The sequence below is a fragment of the Saccopteryx leptura genome, chromosome 3 (assembly GCF_036850995.1).
Source record: "Saccopteryx leptura isolate mSacLep1 chromosome 3, mSacLep1_pri_phased_curated, whole genome shotgun sequence".
In the NCBI taxonomy this organism is placed as follows: domain Eukaryota; kingdom Metazoa; phylum Chordata; class Mammalia; order Chiroptera; family Emballonuridae; genus Saccopteryx; species Saccopteryx leptura.
In genome coordinates this window covers 10,410,749-10,434,018 of record NC_089505.1, presented here as the reverse complement: position 1 = coordinate 10,434,018, position 23,270 = coordinate 10,410,749, and the positions used below count along the sequence as shown (strand labels likewise).

At 49.7% G+C, this 23,270-nt stretch overlaps 1 protein-coding gene and 1 non-coding gene across 3 annotated transcripts in view; one reads left to right on the top strand and one right to left on the bottom strand.

The window, feature by feature from the left end:
- The window catches only part of ZDHHC14 (zinc finger DHHC-type palmitoyltransferase 14), a 252,365-nt gene that overhangs the window by 37,372 nt on the left and 191,723 nt on the right, over positions 1–23,270 (top strand). The gene's annotated exons all lie outside the window — the stretch shown is intronic.
- LOC136401607 (small nucleolar RNA SNORA43) lies at positions 15,579–15,716 on the bottom strand. The gene has a single exon (XR_010750631.1). It is a non-coding gene; the product is annotated as a small nucleolar RNA SNORA43 (small nucleolar RNA).

Below are 23,270 nucleotides of genomic sequence, written 5' to 3'. Positions count from 1 at the left end.
TCCATTCTTGCTCTTTACTGCATAGCCACACTGTAATCATATTATCATATAAACTCTAAAATGAGGTTGTTTTGACTCTTTGAAAGGTCACATTACTTGTAGTGGGATTGCATTACATTTATAGACTAAATCGGGAGCATCGACGTTGTTACATTGTTGAATCTTCCTGTCCACAGACTTTCCAAGTCCTAGTCTGAGTCCCCCAGGTCAGGGTAAATTCTCTTCCCGTGGCTCTTGTGCACTTCTTGTTGCATTTATTCTTAAGAATGTCACTCGGCTGTTCCTATTATAAATGGAGGTCTTTTCTTCCAATACCTCTTTTAATTGGTTATTTTTTTGTGTGTGTTAGAAGCAAGTTATTGATTTCTACATAAGAATTTGCTCCTACCACCTGGATTCTTTTGGGGCGTTTTAAACTAGACAAGAATATCATATGCAACTAGCAATAATTTTACCTCTTTTTTTCCCCCCCTGATTTTTAAATCTCTTATTTCTCTCTCCCAGTCAGGTGTGTTGGCTAGCTCCTCCAGGAACCATGGTGATGGACATTTTGTCTTGTTCCCAAGTAGTGACATGCTACGAGCCTTCCTGTTGTACATGCTGAGTTTTAGCGAGGTAGCTGCATTTTGTCATGGTAGGGAAGTAGCCATCATTACTTCGTTAATTAAGCATCTTTGCAGAGGCAGCTTTGAAAATTCAGACCTGTTTCTGTCACTTCCTCCTTTTCATTGCTCTGAAGAGGGAACCCTTCTCGCCTGCGCCCCAAGGCCCTGGGCCATCTGGCCCCGTCTAGCCAGCTGCTCTACGTTGCTCCCTGGCTCCAGCCATACTGGCTGCCTTGTGGCTTCTAGAGCATGCCATGCCCCTTCCAAGCTGGGACACGTGTTCATTCTGTTTGTAGTGCTGGTCACACTGCCTTCCCACCCCACCCACATTTCTCTGCCTGGACCGCTCCGACTCTCTGAGCTCATCTCTGCAGTGGCTCCATCGTGGACGGCGCCTTGGTTCCCTGACCAGAACGGGTCTTCTACCCGATACCCTGTCTTCTTCCTATCGAGCCAGACAGAGCCCGATCACGAGGTGCCTTTGGTGGTGAACCTCTGATGGCCAAACCAGGTTAGGAGGTCGGAAAGAGGCCATCATGCTGGTTCATGTTCAGGTGATGAGAACTGGCCATCAGGTGATGGTGCTGGCAGTGGGAAGGAGGGACCAGACACGAGAGACGCTATGGAGATAAAAACCATACGTTTTTAATCACTACATGGATGCAGGGTCTGGGGGACGGGACAGGGACATCCCAGGTGGCTTGAGGTCTCTTTTTGTGTGATGTCATGGTGCCATTTGCGGAGATGGGAATTCCGAAGAGAGGAGCATGTTGGAGGGAAAGAGGGATGGATTTGGCTTGGGACATGCATGCATTCATTCAGCAGTCATTTATGGAGCACCTACAGTCTGCCAGGAGCAGCGTTAGGTCCTCAGTATTCAGCATGACGCATATGACCAAGGTGGAGCTGCTGACCTGTTGATTCGAGGGGTCCAAGGGTCCCGCAGGGGGGAGAACACGGGCCCCTGGGTGCCTCCGTCGGGAGCTGCGGAGAGAGCGCGGCTGGGGGTCCGACTGGGAAAGATCCGCAGTGGGTCTGGGTGGGGAGAGCCCAAGGAGAGGAGCACAGTCAAGAGGGAGTTTTAGAGGAAGCAACTCTTACGGCGAGAGAGGAGGAGTCGAGCCTGCAGACGGGGCCGGGAGGGAATGGGGTGGGGGGCAGAGGAGGAACATGGGAGGATGGGTCCCTGGAGCCCCGTGAGAAGGGGGTCTCAAGAAGCAGGGAGTGAGACCAGCGTCGGAGCCTCCAGTGTGGGGCGCGGGAGCGGGACTGAAATGGGGGACTGGGTTTGCCAGCGTGGAGGTCATTGGCACCTTTAGCAAGAGCGTTGTCCGTGGAAATGGGACGTCACTGCAGGGCTAGCATCTGCCGTGGACCACCGGTTCATAAAAGGGCAGGAGGAATTGAAGACAGTCTCTGGAGGAGAAGGTAGGAGAAGGCTTAGTCCAGAGAAGAAGGTGGAAAGAAGTGGACGTTAAGGGAAGGCTAGGGGAGCCAGGTCCCCGGGGACAAAGGCGGCCACACACAGCAGGATGTGGGGGGCTGTTAGCCTTAGGCGGGGGAGGGCGTCCCCTGCCCTAAGACAGGAGGAAAGGGAGGGGGTGGATGGGCAGTTGAGAGCATTCTCACCTAATGGTCTTGATTTTCTTGGTGTGGGCAGAGGTCAAGGGAAAAGAGGGGTGAAGGGTCCAAGTTTGGAGTGTCCCCCAGTGAGATAGGAAGGGGACCTGTCTAGAGGTGTGGCACGGGTCCTGGGCCTCCTGGATTGAAGGCCATTCCCCTCGGGGGGAGTCCGCTCCCTGTTCTGTGGTTTCCCAGCAGGACCTGGGAGCATGGCTGGATGATTGAGCAAAGAAACTGCAGGACCAGGAGCTGGAAAGTCAAAGAAATGGCAAGAGAGACGCCGAAGTGGCGAATCCTGGGGTGCCGGCTGGCGGAGGGGAGTGAGGAGAAGAGAGGGGTGCAGAGGCATGGGGGGCTGCCTGTTGACTCGGATTGTACTTCAGGGACAGCGGGGCTGTGAATCCTGCAGGAGTGGGGTCAGAGGGCCGACAGGAAACTGCCTCGCCTTCCATTAGAACAGTGGTCCCCAACCATTTTTGGGCCACGGACCGGTTTAATGTCAGAAAATATGTTCACGGACCAGCCTTTAGGGTGGGACGGATAAATGTATCACATGACCGAGACAAGCATCAAGAGTGAGTCTTAGATGGATGTAACAGAGGGAATCTGGTCATTTTTTAAAAATAAAACATCGTTCAGACTTAAATATAAATAAAACGGAAATAATCTAAGTTATTTATTCCTTCTCTGTGGACCGGTAACAAATGGCCCACGGACCGGTACTGGTCTGCGGCCCCGGGGGTTGGGGACCACTGCATTAGAACATGGAAACATCTTTTAATCATGATCCTGTTCAGGACGCTGGGGCCCCTACGGATAAGGTGTGGTGGGACGCCAGTCTTCCTGCCTTCTCACTCGTCGCATAAAGGGTGCCTCGAAAGCAGCCCTGGGGGGCATTGCCAATGACGGGACACTCAGCTCCTTCTGGGGGTGGTTCTGCCATGGACCTGCACTGTTTTTAGCATCCTACTCAACCTCAACATTTTCTGCCAGAAAGTCTATTGAGAAGACTAAGAAAGCTGAGCAAGGACAAGGATGTAGCGTGACCGGAGGGAAATTGCCGCTGTGTGTGTGTCGTCATTGCCCCACCCCCCAGGCCGCACCAGCACGCCCCCCTTTGCGCACGTGGCCCACCCCCGCCTCTGGTGGTCCACCCCCGCCTCTGGTGGTCCACCCCCGCCTCTGGTGGTCCGGTGCCCTGGTCCCGCGCCCTGGTCCGGCCAGTCCTGCTGCTGCGGGATCTGTTAGTGAGAGTGGACTGGGTTTGCCAAGCAGTGTAATGTTTTTCTAAACTAGTGATCTGTGAACTAGTATCAGTCTAAAATTAGCCCACGAAAAGATAAGCTTTAAGATGTGTCATTAGGTGGAATGACAAGTCAGTGAGGGTGAAATTCCCCATTTATAACCACCCTCCTCCCGCGCGCAAATCAGGCGCTCTTACATAAAAGGGCGATGTGACTTTCTCAACTGCTCTTTACAGGGGGCCCTCTGAAGCTGGGGCTAGTGGCTTGTGGAATAGCACAGGGAGAGGCCACTCCTGCCCTGCGTGTCACCTTCAGCACAGGCTTCCTAGGACGAGGGGGAGGAGGATGGGGAGGGGAGGGGGGAGGGGGAGGAGGAGGGGGAGGGGAGGGGGGAGGAGGGGAAGGAGGACGAGGAGGAGAACGAGGACGGATCTTTTGCGTATTCCCTAGTATCCTGCCCAGTGTGTGGGGTGATTACTGAAGTTATTTATAGCACGTTTCCGGTCCCTGGGGGTTCTGATCCAATGTTCTGGTGTCTCAGCAGGCTGAGCTTCCCTTCTGATGCTGTCATTGCCGGGAGCCCATTGCTGTGCTATGTGCTCGCACTTGAGTGACATTGACAGTCACGTACCTGGTTGATGGGAAGAGTGAGTCATGGGTTTCCACATTCAGTGCCTTGGATTTCTTCTCATGAAGGAGTGATGAGATTGTGTGTATGTGCGTGCTTGGGAGGGAGTGGGGAGAGGTGGTGACTGTTATTGAAATGACTGGAATCTAAACGTCACCCTGTGAGGATGGTTGTGGGCAGGAGAAAGGAATGGTCTAGAGTTGAGAAAGTCTCTTAGGAATCTCCTCCTTGGGTCTACATGATGAGCATCTGGGCACAGGTGTCAAACTCCTGGGTCTCATTTTACCAACTGAGAGACGTAATCCGTGACTGGTTGTGAAATCAATTTAATAGGTTTCTGGTTGGAATTAAGAATAGGGGCCCTGGCCGGTTGGCTCAGCGGTAGAGCGTCGGCCTGGCGTGCGGGGGACCCAGGTTCGATTCCCGGCCAGGGCACATAGGAGAAGTGCCCATTTGCTTCTCCACCCCCACCCCCTCCTTCCTCTCTGTCTCTCTCTTCCCCTCCCGCAGCCAAGGCTCCATTGGAGCAAAGATGGCCCGGGCGCTGGGGATGGCTCCTTGGCCTCTGCCCCAGGCGCTAGAGTGGCTCTGGTCGCAGCAAAGCGACGCCCCGGAGGGGCAGAGCATCGCCCCCTGGTGGGCAGAGTGTCGCCCCTGGTGGGCGTGCCGGGTGGATCCCGGTCGGGTGCATGCGGGAGTCTGTCTGACTGTCTCTCTCCATTTCCAGCTTCAGAAAAATACAAAAAAAAAAAAAAAAAGAATAGAATAGAATGGAATGGAATAGAATATAATAGTTCTCTTTTGGTAAGGATTAAGTATTGTTTAGTAAAAGTTTTGTTTCAGTTGTGAGTGTGTGTGTTAGACTATAATGTAAAAATGTATTTCTATGGGTAATGGTTCAAAAGTGAAAATCACTGCTCTAGATGGAGTCTTTAATGAGCTCTTCACTTAAGGATTAAAGATTACTTATTCAGTCTTGTATTCTCTTGCCTCTAGCTATATGGAGGTGCTCAATAGCTCGTTTGGGGAAGGAAGGAAGGAGGGAGGGAGGGAGGAAGGAAGGGAGGGAAGAAGGAAAAGAGAAAAAGGAGGGAAAGAGGAAAGGGAGGAAGGAAAGTAAAAAGGAAGGAAGGAAAGAAGGAGGAAGGAAGGAGGGAAGGATGTAGGAAGGGAGGAAAGGAAGGAAGGAAGGAAAGAAGGAAGGAGGGAGGGAAGGAAGGAGGAAGGGAGGGAAGGAGGGAAGGAAGAAAGGAAGGAAGGAGGAAAAGAAGGAAGGAAGAAAAGGAAGGAGGAAGGGAGGGAAGGAAGAAAAGAAGGAGGAAAGGAAGGAAGGAGGGAGGGAAGCAAGGAAGGAATGAAGAAAAGAAGGAAGGAAGGGAAGGAAGGAAGGAAGGAAGGAAGAAGGAAGGAAGGAAGAAAAGGAAGGAGAGAAGGAAGTAGGAAGGAAGGAAGGAGGGAAGGAGGGAAGGAGGGAAGGAAAGAGGGAAGGAAGGATCTCAGAGACCTGAAGGGACGAATAGGGCAGATCTGGAGAGTGTACTTGACTCCTCAACACCATCCTAGGATCTCGGCAACTGTCTCTCTTCTCTCTTTTGAAAACAACTTCCTGAGTGATCTGGAACCTGACTCAGTGGAGATTCCTGTAAAGACCAATAGAGTAACCAGCTTCAACCCAAAAGCTGAAGCTCAGAATAGTAAAGAATCAGCAGGGGCGAAGGAGAACGGCTGAGAAAGTGCTCTCACTAAGGTTCCTGATTGGGTAATAGTGTATATTAGTTTCCTATTGCTGCTGCAACAAATCATCACACATATTATCTTATAGTTTAGAAGTCCAAACCGGAACTCACCGGGCTAGAATGGAGATGCCGACGGGCTGCTTTCCTCCTGGAATCCCGAAGGGAGAGCCTGCTTCCTGCTCCTTCCCAGCATCTACAAGCTGCCGTGTTCCTTGGCTTGTGGTCTCGTTCCTGTTTTCAAAGCCGTTGATGTTGGACCGAATCCTCTTGTGCTGCCTTCTCTCTGGTCCTTGCTTCCAATCTTCTCCTCCACTGTTAAGAATCCTTGAGGTCACAGTGGCCCCTGGACTCACCCAGGATAACCTCCAATTTTAAAGCCAGCCGTTTAGTGACTGTAATTCCATCTCCAACCTTCGTTCCCCTTTGCATGTGACCTGACGTAGCCACTGGTTCCAGGGGTTAGGACGTGGACCAGCATTCTGCCTGTCCATATGGTCTGTGGTTCTATGATTGCTAATCACTGGTGGCCCCTGCCAAAGCTTTTGTACCTGTGGGTAAGTAGGGTCAGGCTGGGCATGTGTGCTGTGGTAGCTCATGGGTGTGATGACCGGTTCTGTTCATGCGAAGCTGGGTGGCTGACCCGGGTGGACGGCTGGTCTGATGTTTGGTTTGGGTGGGTTCATTGTACAGAGCCGGGTTGTGCTCTGCTCTGGTGTGGGCTCTCCCAGAGCCGTCACAGTGCTGCTCATCTGCTCGTGAAGTTGTCTGTAAACAGCCGCTGTCTTCGTCTGGCTCACCGACTCCCACCTGCCAGACTGTACGTGGGACACAGGGCAATGAGTGTGAGTGCGGGTAGTAGGAACCAAGAGCCTTTATCGAGCTCTGTGCTGTATCACTTGAATTTAATCTCTGGAACAGCTATCTGAGGTTGTTACCATTACTATCCCTGTTTAGAGATGAGGCAAGCAGGGCTTGGGATGGGGGCGGCGGCTAGTAATTCATCCAGTAGGTGACTCAGCCGGTCTGAGTGGCAGGGCCTGGGGTCCAGCCCATCCCACAGAGGGGGCAGCTCAGTGCCAGGCTCTGAGCATTGGATGGGAACCTTTCTTGTTGGGTCAATGGTGTGCTCAGGTTTCCTACCTCCATAATGGGGAGCGTAGTATCGGAATCCACATCCAGTGCAGGGGAACGTCCCAGCGATGGGAAAGAGCAGAGGAGCCCCTCTGAGGACACAAACGCTGATTGGATGACTGAGGATGAATGAACTTGGTATACCTGAGGCGGTTTAGGCGACATATTTCTGCATTATTACTAGTCTGGGTTATGTTGAACTCTCTTAACTGTTGAGGATACCCAAGGTTACTTCAACTCCTTCGTATATTTCATCTGAACTACTGGTCACAATAAACCAAACAAGGGCCAGACATTTTCCCTCTGGCTCTCTAAAGAACTGCTGCTTTGATGCTGTATCTTGGAGTCCTGGGGACGCTCAGCCAGGTGCGCGCCACGAGGTAAAGGGGCTCACGAGTCGGCTCGGAAAAGGCCACGCGAAGCATGCGAGGACACATTATACTTGCAGTTTCTCTATGTTTGCGGTGAAATTTGTGTAAGACACAGTCGGAGGCCTCTTGTGCTGGGTATAGCTGACTTTTAAAATAAACGGAAAACATTTTAGCTAAACAAAAGAACCTTGTCTTACTCATGTTTGTGTCTCCAGGACTGGAAGGAGTGGATGCACGACAACAGTGTAGAATGAACTCATCCCTTTATTAATAAAATATGTGACTAAGAGACCACGTGGGACCAAAGAGGACAGGGTAGAGCCCTGCTTCCTGGAGCCTCCTGTAGAGGGCGCACTCACCAGGTGCTGTCCCTCAGGACGTCAGTAGTTGTGTAGAAGGTGGAAGTGTGAAGAAGAGTGTGTACGTCAACTGAGATTTACCTGTGTCGCTGCTTTCCTGAGGAATTTATTTCCTTTGTGTGGTAGCCTTCCAAGAGGAGGCAGTTTCTTGGATAATTTCCATTATAATTTAATTTAAAATCTGATTTCCTGCAAGATTGAGTAAAAAGGTGTTAAGATGGCATAGAGGCAGAGCTGTTTTGCACTCGAAATCTAATTAGAGCTATTTCCACATGGTTTTATGAATGGCAAAATGGCTTTCATGCTACTTAAACCACTCACATGAGCCAGAGGCTTTCAACCTATGGCGATTCCTAAAGGAATACAGAAAACTGTAGCAGGAAAGGCAGCTTTTCCGTGCGTTCTGAAGTTGCCATGTACCCCTGACATTTAAGCATGTGTTATTTTTTGGGACCATTTCTATGTTTTTGAATCCAGATGGTTGTTCCCAAAGGAGTACTGTCCCCGCTGATCAAGTTGGAAGGAAAGAGAAAGTTCTAAAGCTTTAAAATCTATCTACTTCGGAGAGCAGTACAGCTCTTACGGTCATGAGCTGCCCCGTCTCACCTCTCAAGATGGAGTGTATCTTCTTTTAAGGAAGATTTTTAAATGGCCCGGGGTCACTTGTCTTTGAAAACCTTTCCACGCGCCTTTAGCAGATGGCGAGTCTGCCTTTGGGCTTGGAATCTGGCGCGCTGCTGGCACGATCACTGTATTTCTTGAGAATTATTTGGGTAACAGGAATTTATAATTGAATTAACTTGGCCCTTATAACTAATTATTTTAATTTTATGTAGGCGCACATTTGCAAGCTAAATACCAAACACCGTTGTGTGTCTATCCTGATGATAAAAAGAGGACAGTTTTCTTTGATGATTATGTCCTCCTCTTGGATAATGCTTTTTATTTGCCTAAATGCAGAAACCAATGTATTCACTAAACAAAGGAAGAAAGAGGTTGCAAAAATAGTGGCCAAGAAAAGAAACCAAGGCCTCTGACTTGGAGAGGCTGGCCCAGGGAGAGACGTTGGGGACAGCTGTTTAAGCTCCAGGGGACTGTTTTGTCATGGTTACAGTGGGGCAGTGGCCTAGGTGAGCTCCAGGTCAAGTCCAGCTCGACAGATTCTGGCTCCATGACTGGGATACTTGAAGGGCAGGTGTTGGCAATAGCAGATGGACATAGTGGCGTGTGCAAAGATGCACACAGACGCACCTGCTCCGGAGGGTGCAGAGCACAGCTGGTGGCCCTCTGTGACCTTGACAAGTGTCCTTTTCCAGTGGAGACGTTAACAAGTTGTGACATGACATGACTGTGAAAATGGAGGATGCGTTGATGTCTTCCTGCGGCTGGGGCGTGTCTTTCCCGAGGGAGCGCTGAACTTTGGGGGAAAGAGCGGAGACTGGGACAGAAGAGATTTAGTCCCTCCACACGCACGCTCCATTCCTGGTCATTGTGTCCGTGTGTGACGGAGCCTCGTGCAGGCTTCATAAGGAGCTGTGAGCCTGTGCGGCACCAGAGGCGATGCTCGGGGCGCGGTCTATGGTTCTGCCAAGAGATCCGTAGAGGGTCTTAGAAAAAGCCAGCTCGGACATGGCAGCCTCCAACAACAAAGAGTAGATAGAGAAGAAAAACAGTATTGTGACGAATATATAATGAATCACCAATAATCTAAAAAAATAAGAGAAGCTAGCTTATAAAATACATACTCATTAATTAGGTATATATACAGTAGTCCTGTTATCGTTTGAATTCAGGCTCATGGAGCTATTCCGATGTGTGGAATAGACTAAGGCTGGAGGGTGTGGACAGCGCTCCTGTTGCGCCCCCCCCCCCCACAGTGGTGAGAACCCCCTTGGGAGCTGGATGTTTCGTGTCGTCCACACCGTGGCTGGAGCAGCCCTGGCGCTCTCCTTTCCTCCGATAAAACAATGTCAACTCGGTGGTGGTGGTCACTTCCCCCTAGTTCTTATAATGCTTAGAGGCTCCCTTACCCATTGTACGCGGGTCACTGGAAACACGGTTCTGTGAATGATTAAGGCCGCAGTCATAGCTGCAATCGGCCGTTTTTTTACTCTCCTCAGAGTGGAGATTTCGCCCAGTGTTATTCAGATGATCAGATTGTTGTCAGGGTGGATTGGGCCACATGAAGATGAGCTCTCCGCAGCCGCACACTATGGGAAGAGCTGAGATTTTCTTTAAAAAAAAAAGGCAACTCCAGTTTCCTCCCTTCGTTTCTAGTGCCCACGGAGCTATTTGCTTAATGAAACTGGACCTGCTCCACGGCGGAGAGGATCCTTGCGTGACGTGTTTCGTAGCAGCCCCGTCTGGGTTGGTAGTGGTCTCAGGAGAAGGGACCCACTCGCACTCAGGGTTTCCATTCCTGGACCGCCAGCAGAGCCTCCAGGGAACGAGCCCCCCGGTGTCTCCAGGGTTCACTTGTTTTGGCCTTCATGCCCAGACATGATGCAGGCTGTCCGCGCCGTCACGGAGCCCAGAGCGCCTCCGCCATCGCGCCTGCGGAAGTGTGTGTCCACACGGCAGGAGCTGCCACTTCAGGTCCTCGGGGTGCTGCGTGTGTTTATCCCACTGAATCCGCACACTAACTTGGGAGCTTTACCGATGGGGAAACTGAGGCTCTGTAAAGTCACCAGTAGGTAGAAGTCGGCCTAGGGTTTGACTCCTAACCCAGGGAGTATGTAGATTAGGGAGAAGGGGAGAGTAAGGGGGGATTGTGGGCGGAATGCTGGCACATGTGGAGACGTGTCGGAGAATGGGGAGGGGCAGGTGCTCCAGGACGCTGTCAAGGAGGAGCCGATCCCATGTGAACCTTGGGGAGAGGCTGGGATGTAGACAGATGTATGCTTTCTCAACAGTGTCTGATTAGCTGTAGACTACAGGCTCAGCAGAGCAGGGTTCCAAGGGCCTGGCAGAGTGACCGAGTCTGGCACACAATGGGTGTGCGGAGTGAACACTGGTTTTTTGTTTATTTTAGTGAGTGAGAGAGAGAAGGACAGGGAGAGAAACAGGAAGGGAGAGAGATGAGAAGCATCCACTCATAGTTGTATCACTTTAGTTGTTCATTGATTGCTTCTCATATGTGCCTTGACCAGGGGGCTCAAGTTGAGCCAGTGACCCCTTGCTCAAGCCAGTGACCTTGGGCTCAAGCCAGCGGCCTTTAGATTTAAGCCAGCAACCATGGGATCATGTCGATGACCCCATGCTCAAGCCAGATGAGCCTGCACTCAAGCCAGTGAGCTCAGGATTTCGAACCTAGGACCTCAGTGTCCCAGGTCGACACTCTATCCACTTTGCCACCACCGGCCAGGCAAGTGTGTACTATTTGAACAGACAGTTGGGATAGATGTGGATGTGGAGATCTCAGGCAGAGAGAAAAGATGGATATGAAGAGCTAGTGTCTTGTGCAAGGAGAGGGCACTGAGCAGCAGCCAGTGATGCAGGACATGTAGGTTGATATCACACTGTGGGAGGACTTTGGTGCCAAGCTAAGGGGTCTATAGAGGCCAGTTCTCAGAGTCCTGCCAGGGCTTAGCTGTGGAGCCTTGGATAACTGATTTAATGTTTCTAATCCCCCATTTCTACCTTATTTGTAAGATGGAGATAATGAAGGTACTGCCTCATGAGATTGGAAGATTAAATAACCTAAGACCTGTCAAGCGTGAAGCGCCATGTTGACGCTCAGTAAAGAGCTTGGTAACAGCGTCCGTTACTGCGATTCTGAATGCACTAGGCATGCACAAGGGCAGGCCGCAGAGTGAGGGGGTGACCTGGGCTTGCAGAGAAATTACTCTGGCAGCAGCAGGACGGTTCTGTGTGGAGGCAGAGACCCCACAGGAGGTACAGAGATGAGTTGTACTCCTGTTAATATTGGAGTAGCCCAGGTGATGTGTCATGAGGACTTGAATTGAGGGGAGTTGTAGGAAGAATGTGGTGGTGAGCACGTGTGCCGGAGACCTCGTGGGGGCTGAGTCTTCAGGACCTGCTGACTCACTAAAGGTGAGGGCAAAGGTTTGCATGCGACTCTAGGGAAATAACAATCCCATTCTTGGAAAAAAGGGAGCCGGGCAGGTTTGCTTTGGAATGATTTCAGTTGCTTCCACAGGGCCCGTGGAATTTGCAGATGTAGAAATTCCCGAGAGTTGGGAAAGGCCATCCTGGAACTCTGGAGGGTGGTCTGCAGGGAGGTGGCTCCGCAGGGAGTCCAGGATGGGGGTGGGCTGAGGACAGGCCTCAGCTCCCAAGAAGGGGCAGCGTGCCAGGCAGTGGGTACAGAGTGGGCTTTCTCCTGCTGAGTGAGGTTGGTAATGAGACACGGCAGGTGGCAGAGGTCATGCATGTGACATGGTGACGACTGGCTCTGCTTGCATGGCCCTGACCTAAGACCACAGGTCTTCCCTGTAGTCACCACGACCTAAAAAGGGCTGGTGAGCGGGGCGCTGCAGCGGGAATCCCACCAGTGCTTTTTGCTGGGGGCCATTGTTTGCCTGCACATGAAGCTTTACGGTGGACGGGACATTTCCATTTTGCGATGGCACGGAGACGGAGTGGGAACACCAAATTAGGTTAATGGCTGTATCCTTCCACAAGGAGGTTATTTCCCCTCCGGAGGATACCTAGATTCTGATAGCGGTGCGGCGGAAACGCGCATGCGCGAGGAGTCCCGCTTACCAGCATTTGGGTCCCGCCCTTGTTCCGTTCCTTCCTCACTGTAAATGAGTTTGCTGTTGCAGTGAGGTTGAGGGTCTTAATCTTTTTGAAAAGAAATAACGAGTCCTCTTCCCAGAAAAATTCTTGATGTGCTTCTATTATAGTGTTGGGTCCATTCAGTGGGTTCACGGGTCCTCTGGAGACCCTGGTTTAAGAATCCTTCCCTTAACGGCTCATACTCAGCATGTTCTTGTTACAACTAACATGACCTTCCGCCTCAGGGTGGCATGCACTCCCAATATGTGTTACTGAGGGCTGCGAGCTCCTCGATGCACTTTTATTGTTGACTGCTCTGGGATAATGAGTTCGTGTAGTTAACCCCGGGACACAGTCTCGTGGCTGCAGTGATTCCTCCTTGCACGTGTCAGTCTGTCATGGGGTCATGAGGTTGGAGTTGTGCAGAAGGGAAAGCATAGGCTGCTTGGCTTTGCAGCCTGTAGTGTTTCTGTGGGATGGTAAGTGAAAAATGCGGCCAGGTCTGCTTTCTCTTTATTTGATAAATTATTCTGTTTTCTTAAAAGCCAGGCAGTGGCGCAGTGGATAGAGCAGGGGTCCCCAAACTACGGCCAGCGGGCTGCATGCGGCCCCCTGAGTCCATTTATTCGGCCTGCCGCACTTCCAGAAGGGGCACCTCTTTCACTGGTGGTCAGTGAGAGGAGCACATAGTTCCCATTGAAATACTGGTCTGATTTAAATTTACTTGTTCTTTATTTTAAATATTGTATTTGTTCCCGTCTTGTTTTTTTACTTTAAAATAAGATATGCGCAGTGTACATAGGGATTTGTTCATAGTTTTTTTTATAGTCCGGCCCTCCAATGGTCTGAGGGACAGTGAACTGGCCCCCTGTGTAAAAAGTTTGGGGACCCCTGGGATAGAGCGTCGGACTGAGACACGGAGGACCAAGGTTCGAAACCCTGAGGTCACCAGCTTGAGCGGCAAGCTCACCTGGTTTGAGCAAGGCTTACCAGCTTGAGCCCAAGGTCTCTGGCTTGAGCAAGGCGTCACTTGCTCTGCTGTAGCCCTCGGTCAAGGCACATATGAGAAAGCCATCATTGAACAACTAAGGTGCCGCAACAAAGAATTAATGCTTCTCATCTCTCTCCCTTCCTGTCTGTCTTTCCCTATCTGTCCCTCTCTCTGACTCTATCTCTGTCACAAAAAAAAGAGGGGGGGGGGGACTTAGGCTAGTTAAAAGTTATGTGTACTGAGCTATCGTGTAATTAAAAAAATTTTTTTTTCCAATACATGGTCTCCACTCCAGACCTCTGAGGGTGGGGTCGTGACAGTGAGCATCTTGAAAGGCTTCTCAAATGACTCCGCCTGCAGCATAGATCCGGGACTGCTGGTCCCCGTGGTACGGGACCTAAACGACATCTCCTTTACGGAGCTTAAAATTCCACTACCCGTCACTTAAACTTGGCTCACCGACCGCCCCCTCTTTGAATGTGAATATATATATATACATAAAGATGAAATTGACCAAATGTTTTGGTTCAGGTTAGTTTAGGAAGAGTACTTGCTTCCTAACCTGTAGCCAAGGTCAGCCCCTTAAAGAGACTGAGAGTTTCCTCAGGGTTAGGGGAAAAGAGAACTCATTTTGGAGTAGATCGTGGGAAACTCGGGGCGAGGTTAGGTCTGCACAGGCTGCGGAAAGGGGAGCAGGAGCAACCGGAAGTCACCACGGGGACACCACAGATGTGAATGTGGAAGAGGATGAACCACAGAAACAGCAGAGAACTGGAAAGGAGCGGACAGACGAGTGAACTAGTCTGGTCACTACTGCTTAACCATTTGTCCAGGCGGGAAAGAGTACATACTTCACCTTATAAGATGAATAAATTCTGGGAGTCTAATGTACAGCATGGTGATTGTAGTTAGCAAGACTGTGTTGTATACTTGAAAGTTGCTAAAAGAGTAGACCTTAAATATCCTCACCACAAAAAAGAAATTGTAATTATGTGATACGATGGCATTGTTAGACAAAGCTATGATGATAGTCATTCTCCCGCATGTACGTGTATCAGATCCATATGTACACCTTTGACCTACACAGTATCATATGTCTATTAAATCTCAGTGAAGCTGGGAAAAGATGTCTGAAATATATTTGAAAATATATAAAAAGATTTTAAAAAGTTTTAAAATAGTTTTACATTTTTTTCAATTCCAGTTGACATAGAATATTATTATATTACACTTTGCATCTCCGTGCCTGGTTTTATAACTGGCATTCTGTTATTTCTTCATCCCTTCACCCCAACCCGCTTCCCATCTGGCAGCCGTCAAAATGTTCTCTGTATCTGTTTGTTTCTGTTTTGTTTGTTCATTTATTTTTTTTTAAGATTCCACATATAAGTGAAATCATGTGGTACTTGTCTTTCTTCGTCTGACTTACTTTACTTAGCATAATGCCATCTTAGGTCCATTGTGTATCTTGTGATTCTTTTTTTCATTGAAGTAAAATATATATTACAGAAAATTTATAACCATTGTAACCATTTTTAAGCATACAGATCAGTAACATTAAGGATTTCATGTAGCTTTTTTTTTTTTTTTTATTCCCCAGTGCCCTGGGCTGGGACAATTCATTTGCCAACTCAAAGTTGGCCCACTGAGGGGCTCCACATGGGGCCCGACTTGCAACCCATCAACAGGCAAATACCTGGAGCAAATCTCTGGCATGCCCCTACCCTGTTTCAAACTGACCAGATGTCTCTGGTTCCTTAAAAGTGCTCTGCTTGTCTCAAGGTTTCCTATAGTGTGGTGTGACTGCCCACCCAGGGCCCCACAAGCCCAGAAAGTTCCATCAGCATAGTGGTTCTCAGCCAGGGATGCACGACACACCTGCCCAAGGACTGCTAAAAAGCCCCCGCCCAGACCTACAGAACACCATCCTTCTCCTGGTCAATCCCACTGTGCCCGAGCTTGCCATGTGTGTCCACACCCACACCCACACCCACACCCCTTCAGTCCTCAGGTCGACCTTATCTTACACAAGAAAAGCAAAACCAAAGTGTTGAGGGGCTCTCGCCCGGGGTTCCCGACTGGAAGCCCAAACACAGGTCTGACCACCAGCGCCCACGGGGTCAAAATGCCAGCTGGCCGGGAGCTGTAAGGACTGTCAGGCTACAAACCATTCTTAGTGCCCACTGTTCTGAGCACTGAGCGTAGAAACAGCCACTTCCTCTTTGCTCTGAGGTCACAGGCGCAGCACGGCAGTTATGTAGCTTTTGATGAATCCTATTGTGAAAAGTTTCTAACTCTTCAAAAAGAAATGAGGAAATGGAAGAGAGTATAAAATATTCCTCTTGAACTAGATGTTGAGTAGCAGACACTTGGGCTTTTGGGCCAAGAAGAAAGTAGGTGTTTAAGAGAAGAAGGCTTTAAGCAAGTTCTCGTAGATTTTAGAAATAGGATTTTTTTCATCTGAAGTGATTATTTTTATTTTGTTGGAGGAGGAAGGAAATCTCTAAATTAGCCAAATAGGTGCTGGCCAGTTGGCTCAGTGGTAGAGCATTGGCCCGGCATGTAGATGTCCTGGGTTCGATTCCTGCTCAGGAGAAGTGACCAACTGCTTCTCCAACCATCCCCCTCCCCCCCCCCCTCTTTCTCCCTCTCTCTCTCTCTTCCCCTCCCACAGCACGTTAGCCCCAGGTGCATTGGCTCTGGGCACTGAGAATGGCTCTGTGGAGCCTCTGCCTCAGGTACTAAAAATAGCTCAGTTTCGAGCATGGCCCCAGATGGGCAGAGCATCGGCCCCAGATGAGGGTCGCTGGGTGGATCCTGATCGGGGTGCATACAGGAATCTTCTCTCACTTGGAAAAAAAGAAGAAAAGAAATAAATTAGCCAAATAAGAGAATTTTAGAGATTGTAACATTAAAATCTGGACTTTGAGTTGCATTGGGAAGTACAGAAAATCAGGGAGACTCTGGGAAACAAATGTTAAGTGTAGACAAATCTGCGTTTTTCATCAGCTGAAGTTAAATTATCTTCAGTTATATACAGTGCGGCACAATGTAAAATCCCATGTGACCTTGGGAGAATCACCATAGTAACATCTGTATTGAACTTACATTTTAACATTGGTAGTAAATGATGCTTGTACCCTTATGGGAGTAAGGACTTGCTCAGGCAGTTAAAGGAAATGTTTCCTTCTGTTGTACCACAGGATATTCCTCCCTTATCCAGGCGTTGTTTCTGAAATCCAAAAGTCTGGCCTGACTGGTGGTGGTGCAGTGGGTAGAGCGATGACCCAGAATGCCGAGGTCAGTGGGTGAAACCCGATCTTGAGGTCACCAGCTCGTATGAGAAGCAATCAGTGGATGCACAGCTAAAGTGGAGCAACAAATTGATGCTTCTCTCTCTCCCCCTCTCTCCCCCTCCTCCCTCTCCTTCTTCCCTCCCTCTCCAAAAAGAAAAAAGAATTAAATAAAAATAAAAGAAATCCATTAGAAGCAGCCAAAATATTAGTGTTGGTGTCAGAGAGTTAGAATACTATTTTCAATAGCAGTTTGAGCCAAAGCTATGGAATTTATGGATGCATTTGGCTTTGGAGGATAGTAGGGAAAGCTTTGAAAAAATACATTTTATAAGTGATAATTCAGGGTGTTGTCCAGACCGTGGTGAGTTCCAAGAGCTGAAATTCACCTAGAATGGAGCATTTATGCTGAGTTAGCTTCTTCAGCCCTTAAAAATCATATTGCCGACAAAGAGCCTTCAGTGCCGTGAGCGCAAGGGTCATTGAGCAACCATTTTTTTTATAACATTGTCTCTTAAGGTTGGTATCATTTCTCAGCCAAGGAAACTGTCATTTTTCCTCATTTAGTATAGTCATTTCCATTTCTTAATTTCCTTATAAATATTTCTGTTCTGCATTCTCAAAACATCTCAGGACCCTTTAAAAAATAGCAAGTACAATCATAGAACACTAGAAATTATTTTTTCGGAACTTGTAGAAAATAGAAGCTTTGTAAAGATTGGAGAAGGACTGATTCTAAGATACCTCTTACTAAAAAGAAAAGAAGTCTGGGTGGGTGTTGATTTCTGGCTTAACTTTATCTAGGAAGGCACCACATCAGATAAGAAAGCCATTTGCATGCAGGCAGTAAGACCAGCCCAGAGACCCAGACAACCGCTGGGAAGGAACAGGGAAGCCCTGAGGAAGGACCAGGGAACAGAGCGGGAGCCTTTTCTAGTCCATCCAGGGAGCCATTTTAGAGGACAAGGAATTCATACATGAACAATAAGACCGTGAAAACCACCGTCTGTGGGATCAAACGGAGCCATGTGGGAAGGGGAGAAGTATCAACCTGCTCAGGGTTTATTTGGTTCTTCGAGGCTTCAGCAAGGCAAGAGGAGTGGCAGCTAGGAGCATGAGTTCTATAACCAGGCTGCCTGGGTTCAAATCCTGGCTCTATACTTACCAACTGTGTGACCTCAGGTCACACTTAACTTCTTAACTTCTCTGTGCCTCAGTCTCTACATCTTTAAAATGAAGGTAATGATAGCCTGACCTGTGGTGGCACCGTGGATAAAGCATAGACTTGGAAAGCTGAGGTCGCTGGTTTGAAACCCTGGCTTGCCTGGTCAAAGCACATGTGGTAGTTGATGCTTCCTGCTCCTCCCTCCTCCTTTTCTCTCTCTCTCTCTCTTCGTATCTCTTTCTCTCTCTCTCTCTCAAAATGAATAAAGAAAAATTTTTAAAAAGATTTAAAATGAAGGTAATGATAGAACGTACCTAGGAGGCATGTTGAGGATTACATTAGGTAACAGCTGTAAAGTGCCGGGTCGCAGTGTGTGGTACATACAGTAAACGTTTGCTCTAATTTAAATTATTCCGTAACCTCATGTTTATCAGTAAATCCTGACTTCCTACCTAAGAGCCCTATTGCTAGGAGTGTGTTTAGCTTACTGGGTGAGCTTCAGGGTGCAGGGGCTTTTCCCAGGGAACCTCTGCAGAGCTTGGTGCCAAGCTTGGTGAGGGGCCCTGTGAGAGATTCCCATCACTCTGAGGGTTCTGAAGTTTCAACTCGAATGTTTTCAAAGTATTCCCTTTCCCGATTAGCGCATTTGCTGCTTATCTGTTATTTGGGTTGTTGAGGGTTATTTTCTCAGATTCACACACAGGGAGAGATATCCCAGCAGGCAATCAGTGTCAGAATAAGGGGGCGACGCCCCCCTCATTCCTCCATATCAGCTTTCCCATGCCCCTCCACGGCAGTGTGATGTCGTGGGTATGAAGACTGTCGCTTCTAGAGTTACACTGGTTACTGGATGTGTCACTTAGAGCAAGTATCTAACTTCTCTAAGTCTTAGTTTTCTTATCTGTGAAATGGGGCTGATAATGAATCTACCTCAAAAAATGTGATGATTAACAACAACAATAGAAAAGCTTATATAAGATGTTCCCATTGGGGGGATGTGAGTGACAGGGACCTGGGCCCCTCTGTACTAATTTTGCAATGTCCTGTGAGTCTATCTGCTCATTGAGTCCTCTACTAAATATTTTGTATGTATTCTCCTGTCACCCTCAGATCAGCCCTGGGAGGTGGATCTTGGGGTCATGCCCACGTCACAGATAGGGCATGTCTTAGTCAAAGGAAGAGTGAGCCACTTACCCAAGGTCACCTCACGTGAGTGGCAGCACCGGGTCTGCCACGGAGTCCCTCGCTGACCCCTGCGCTGTGGGTCAGGCCTGGGGGATCAGAAAGGGGGGCTCCTCTGGGGATGTCCGCCTCTGCTCTGGACGTTTGGGGCGCCTCTTCACTCTGCCCTTCGTGCACGGGACGAGGGCCTTGGCACGGGTCCTGGAGGTGGGTGTGCCCGGACAGGGGGCGTTACCCAGGGATTTGGGGTGAGCTGAATGAAGTAAAGGGTACCATGTTTGTAACATTTACCTCTAACACCAGAGTTGGGGGATTTGTTAATATCTTGACAGATAGGGATCGAGTTCAAAGTGGACTTGACGTCTGTGTATTAGAAACTGTCGTCGACTGAGACTGGCTCAAACGCAGCCCCTCGTGGGCAGGGCGGCCACGGTCGTGGACAGATGTGCTCCGACAGACCCGGCTGTCTTTCCGGATGCCGGAGGAAGACAGCGCTGTTTCCTGGAAACAGACGTACGCCAGTGTATTCATAGCAGCGTGGCGTGGCCATGGACGAGGCCCTTATCAAAATCCTGTGTTCAGTTTTGTTGTTCAGTTTCCAGGGGAACGTGAACTTGTCAGGAGACGGGCCGTGTGAGGGACAGAGGCTGCCATAGGAGCCGTCACAACCGGGAACTAAGAGACCGTGGGTGACCCGCAGTCCTGCTCCGAGGCCGGGTGTGAGGACGTCTTCTCTTCAGTTGGTGGTCTGAGCTTCTCTTTAAAGAGCCTCTCACTGTTGGCGGAGCCGCGTGCTGTCTCTTGCTGTGTGCCCAGAGAGAGCTTTCCTGCCTCTCGTAGCTGCTGGTCGGCTGCTGTGCCGGCGAAGAACACAGGTTGGCTTAGTGAGTCATCTCCGGTGGCATCCATGGGCTCACGGCTGCCCAAGATCATCGTCGGGTCCGCTCGCTGTCATTTTTATTGTCTGTCCCCGCTGTATAAATGAGAGAGTGGGTTCTCGGGGGCAGAGCGGGGCCTCCCCACATCTCTGTGTTGCCTCCCCAGGGGTTAAACTCCATTCCCAGTTCCACGGAGTGATGGCTCTGGGCCTGGGTGATTCTGTCACACCCCGTGACAGAGAACGTGCCTGTGACTGTGGCCGGACATTAGTCACTGCCTGCACTGCTGCCTCGCGCCCAGGCCTTCGTCATCGCACCTCCTGACGCGTCTCCCTGCTCCCCCCCCACCCATCCAGCCCTATTCTCAACACAGCAACAGGAGTGACCTTCCAAAGCACACGCTGGTCGTGTCGCTTTTCTGACGAGGGCAGCCGCAGGGAAGACGGTGCTCAGCTGTCTGACCTGCCTGGGTGAGCTCAGCGCCCGCCCTCTGGCCGCCCCATTGCTCCGGCCACCGGGCTCCCTAGCCGCCCCCACCTGCCTCACCCCCATGCCCCGCCTTTCTCCGCGGCCTGGGCGCTTGCTGCTTCCTTTGCTGGGGAGTCTTTCTCCCTCCGTGTATACGTGGCTTCTTCCCTGTCTTCCTTCAGGTTTTCCGTCAGTTGTCACCTCCTTCTGTCATGCCCCCTCCACCACTGGTGCGTGCCCCCCTCCCTTCAGTAGAAATCCCCCCACACTCATAACCCCCTTCCCTGCTTTATTTTAATCCTTTATTCTGATCACTGCCTACTATAATACATGTTTTATGTTTTTATATTGCTTACAACTTTCTTTCCGTTGAAATGTAGGCTTCTTGAGGGCAGAATGTTTAAGTCTCTTTTGTTTGTTACCAAATCTCAGTATCAGCAGTGGGGCCTCGTTCCAGGAGGAGCTCAGTGACTATTTGTTGAAGGAACGAGTGAATGAGTGACGAGTCCTGTTGTTCAGAGTCAGCGTCAGTCCCCTGGGTGATTAAGGACATGCCACCGTTCCAGTGTCTCTTGCGGAACTGGGCGGCACAGTGCGGGACACACGGCACAAGCTCAGCGAGTATCTGGTGCCCTCTGTGCCCCGACAGGATGGAGGCTCTCCTCTCTTAGAACTCGAACTGTTTGCAGGGAGAGAAGCAGGCCGTGTGACTTATCGGGGTCTTCACTGGTTTCTAGGGTCTTCAAGCATTCCAGTGCTGACCCAGAATGAACCCAAGAGTTCATTCTACCCCTTTGTTTCTACCCCTTTTTTGGGTATGTGTCCGTAATAGTTTCGTGTCTGCAAGTTAGTCGCTAGTGGAAGTTGCAGAGGGGCGCCTGGCAGAGTGGGAAAGTAGATGTTCGTTTCTTCTGGAACGATCGCTGGTGTCTCGGTTGTCCCGGGCTGTGCAGACCCTGCGTGCTGTCCCGGCGGGTTTCTGATGTTTGAGGAGAGAGCGCTTCAGTGGAGGCCGTTTCCACGCAGATACCAGATACTTGTTTGTTTCCCAGTTCCTGTTAATTTGGTTATTTGTTCTCTGGGGCTGTAGCCTCCTCATCGCTTGCTGCTTTGGCAAGTGTCAGATTGGTGGGCGTGCTGTGTGGGAGCAAGGAAAGAGAATTTCCTATGTTAATTTCTCTCTGACAAGTACATGCACAAAGCTAGACACAGCCTCTTGTATAAAAAAGTAAAGGACGAAAGAAGTCTCTGTTCTTTAATGTGTGTGTGTGTGTGTGTGTGTGTTATTTACATACAGGAAACAGCCCGTTTAATGCAAACCTATGTTCAAAACGTGTGTGAACTTCATTTCCCTCTTCCTCGTTTCTAGGATTTAATTAGGAGAGAGGGTTCCGTGCATCTCAGTGACTGTAGTTTATTGATTAATGGGGAGTATTGGGGAAGTAAAATTGCTAAATGAAAAATCGCATGAACTAGCTCTACCTGACGACCCCAGGTACAGATCTGATAAATACTGACGACTAGTCGGTAATATGTGTTGAATTCTTACTCAGGGTCAGGATCTCTGCCTGAAGCTTTCCTGTGTGCCTTTCTCGTCTATTCCTCAGGATAACCTGGTGAGCTTGGTGCTCTTACAGAGACGGGAAGTGAGGCTTAGAGGAGTCTCGCTCAAGGTCATACAGCCTCTGAGTGGCAGAAGCTCATGTCTAAAGCTGGCAATCTCATTTCAGAGCCTCTGTTCTCGCTGTACTAAAAGCCCCCCTCCACCCAGGAACTAGAGAAATGACGCTTTAGTGATGTAAAAAAAATATTCTGCATTTAACACCTGGCCTGCTCTGTCAGTCAGTCTTCACACCTAAATGCACACAGTAATAGTACCATTTGCTTTGCAAAAAATGAAAATAACCTTTGATTGCAGTGAAATTTGCATAGCTTCCAGCCACGGAAGAGCCTGGCCCAGCCCCCAGCATACAGGTGGTGCCCAGTAAATACTTACGGGAAAGAATTTCTGCGTGCACGAAGTTGGTAACGAACACCAGAATGTCCAGATTAAACTAGCAAGGAAGCTTAGCTAATTCTCAGCTTAGCACTGCTTGGCCGGAGTAGTCTGGCAGTGCTCATGTTAGAAGAATATTTCAATTCTGCTGTTTAATAATACATTCCATCAATTATTGACCGTCATTAGCCCCCACGATCATCCCGTTTTCTACACGATTGAAAATAGCTCAAGCCTGTTGAGTGTCACTGTTAGTCACCGGAGCCCTTCCTGTGAACCACACAGCAGGGCCACATTGGGCACGTGCAAGGAAGTTGAAGATCAGAGCCCATGGTTATGGGACTCGTGACGCAAGGCAGTGTGCTAGCCAGCTTGGATACTGGAACACACCGTTCCAGAAGTTCAAGGGCTTTGAACAGCAGCTGCAGTTCTTGCTCGTGTAACACAGGGCTACCCTTCAGGCAGCACGGTCCTGTGTGGCTCTTCTCGTGCCGGGAGCAGCACAGTCTGGACGTGCTGCCCTCGTGCCAGAGGGCAGAAGCACGCGAGGTCCCATGTGGAGCCACAGCACTGAATTTAGAGCTTCTCCTCTGATGTGGCAGGTGTCACAGGTGTTCACACTCTGTTGGCCAAAGCCAAGTCCCATGGCCAGACTGGATGGTGGGGTCAGAGGTGTATTCTGCCTGCAGTGTGCATTGTGGGTCATGTGACCAAGGGTGTGGGTGTGCTATCTTCTTGGGATGGGGACGGGAGGTGTCAAGTACAACCCCCAGAGAAGCTGGCTGTCTGTGACTTCTCTTGGCCCATCTAAGGGGCAGGCCTGCACCAACATTGCCACCTTGATTTGGGTGTTTGATCTA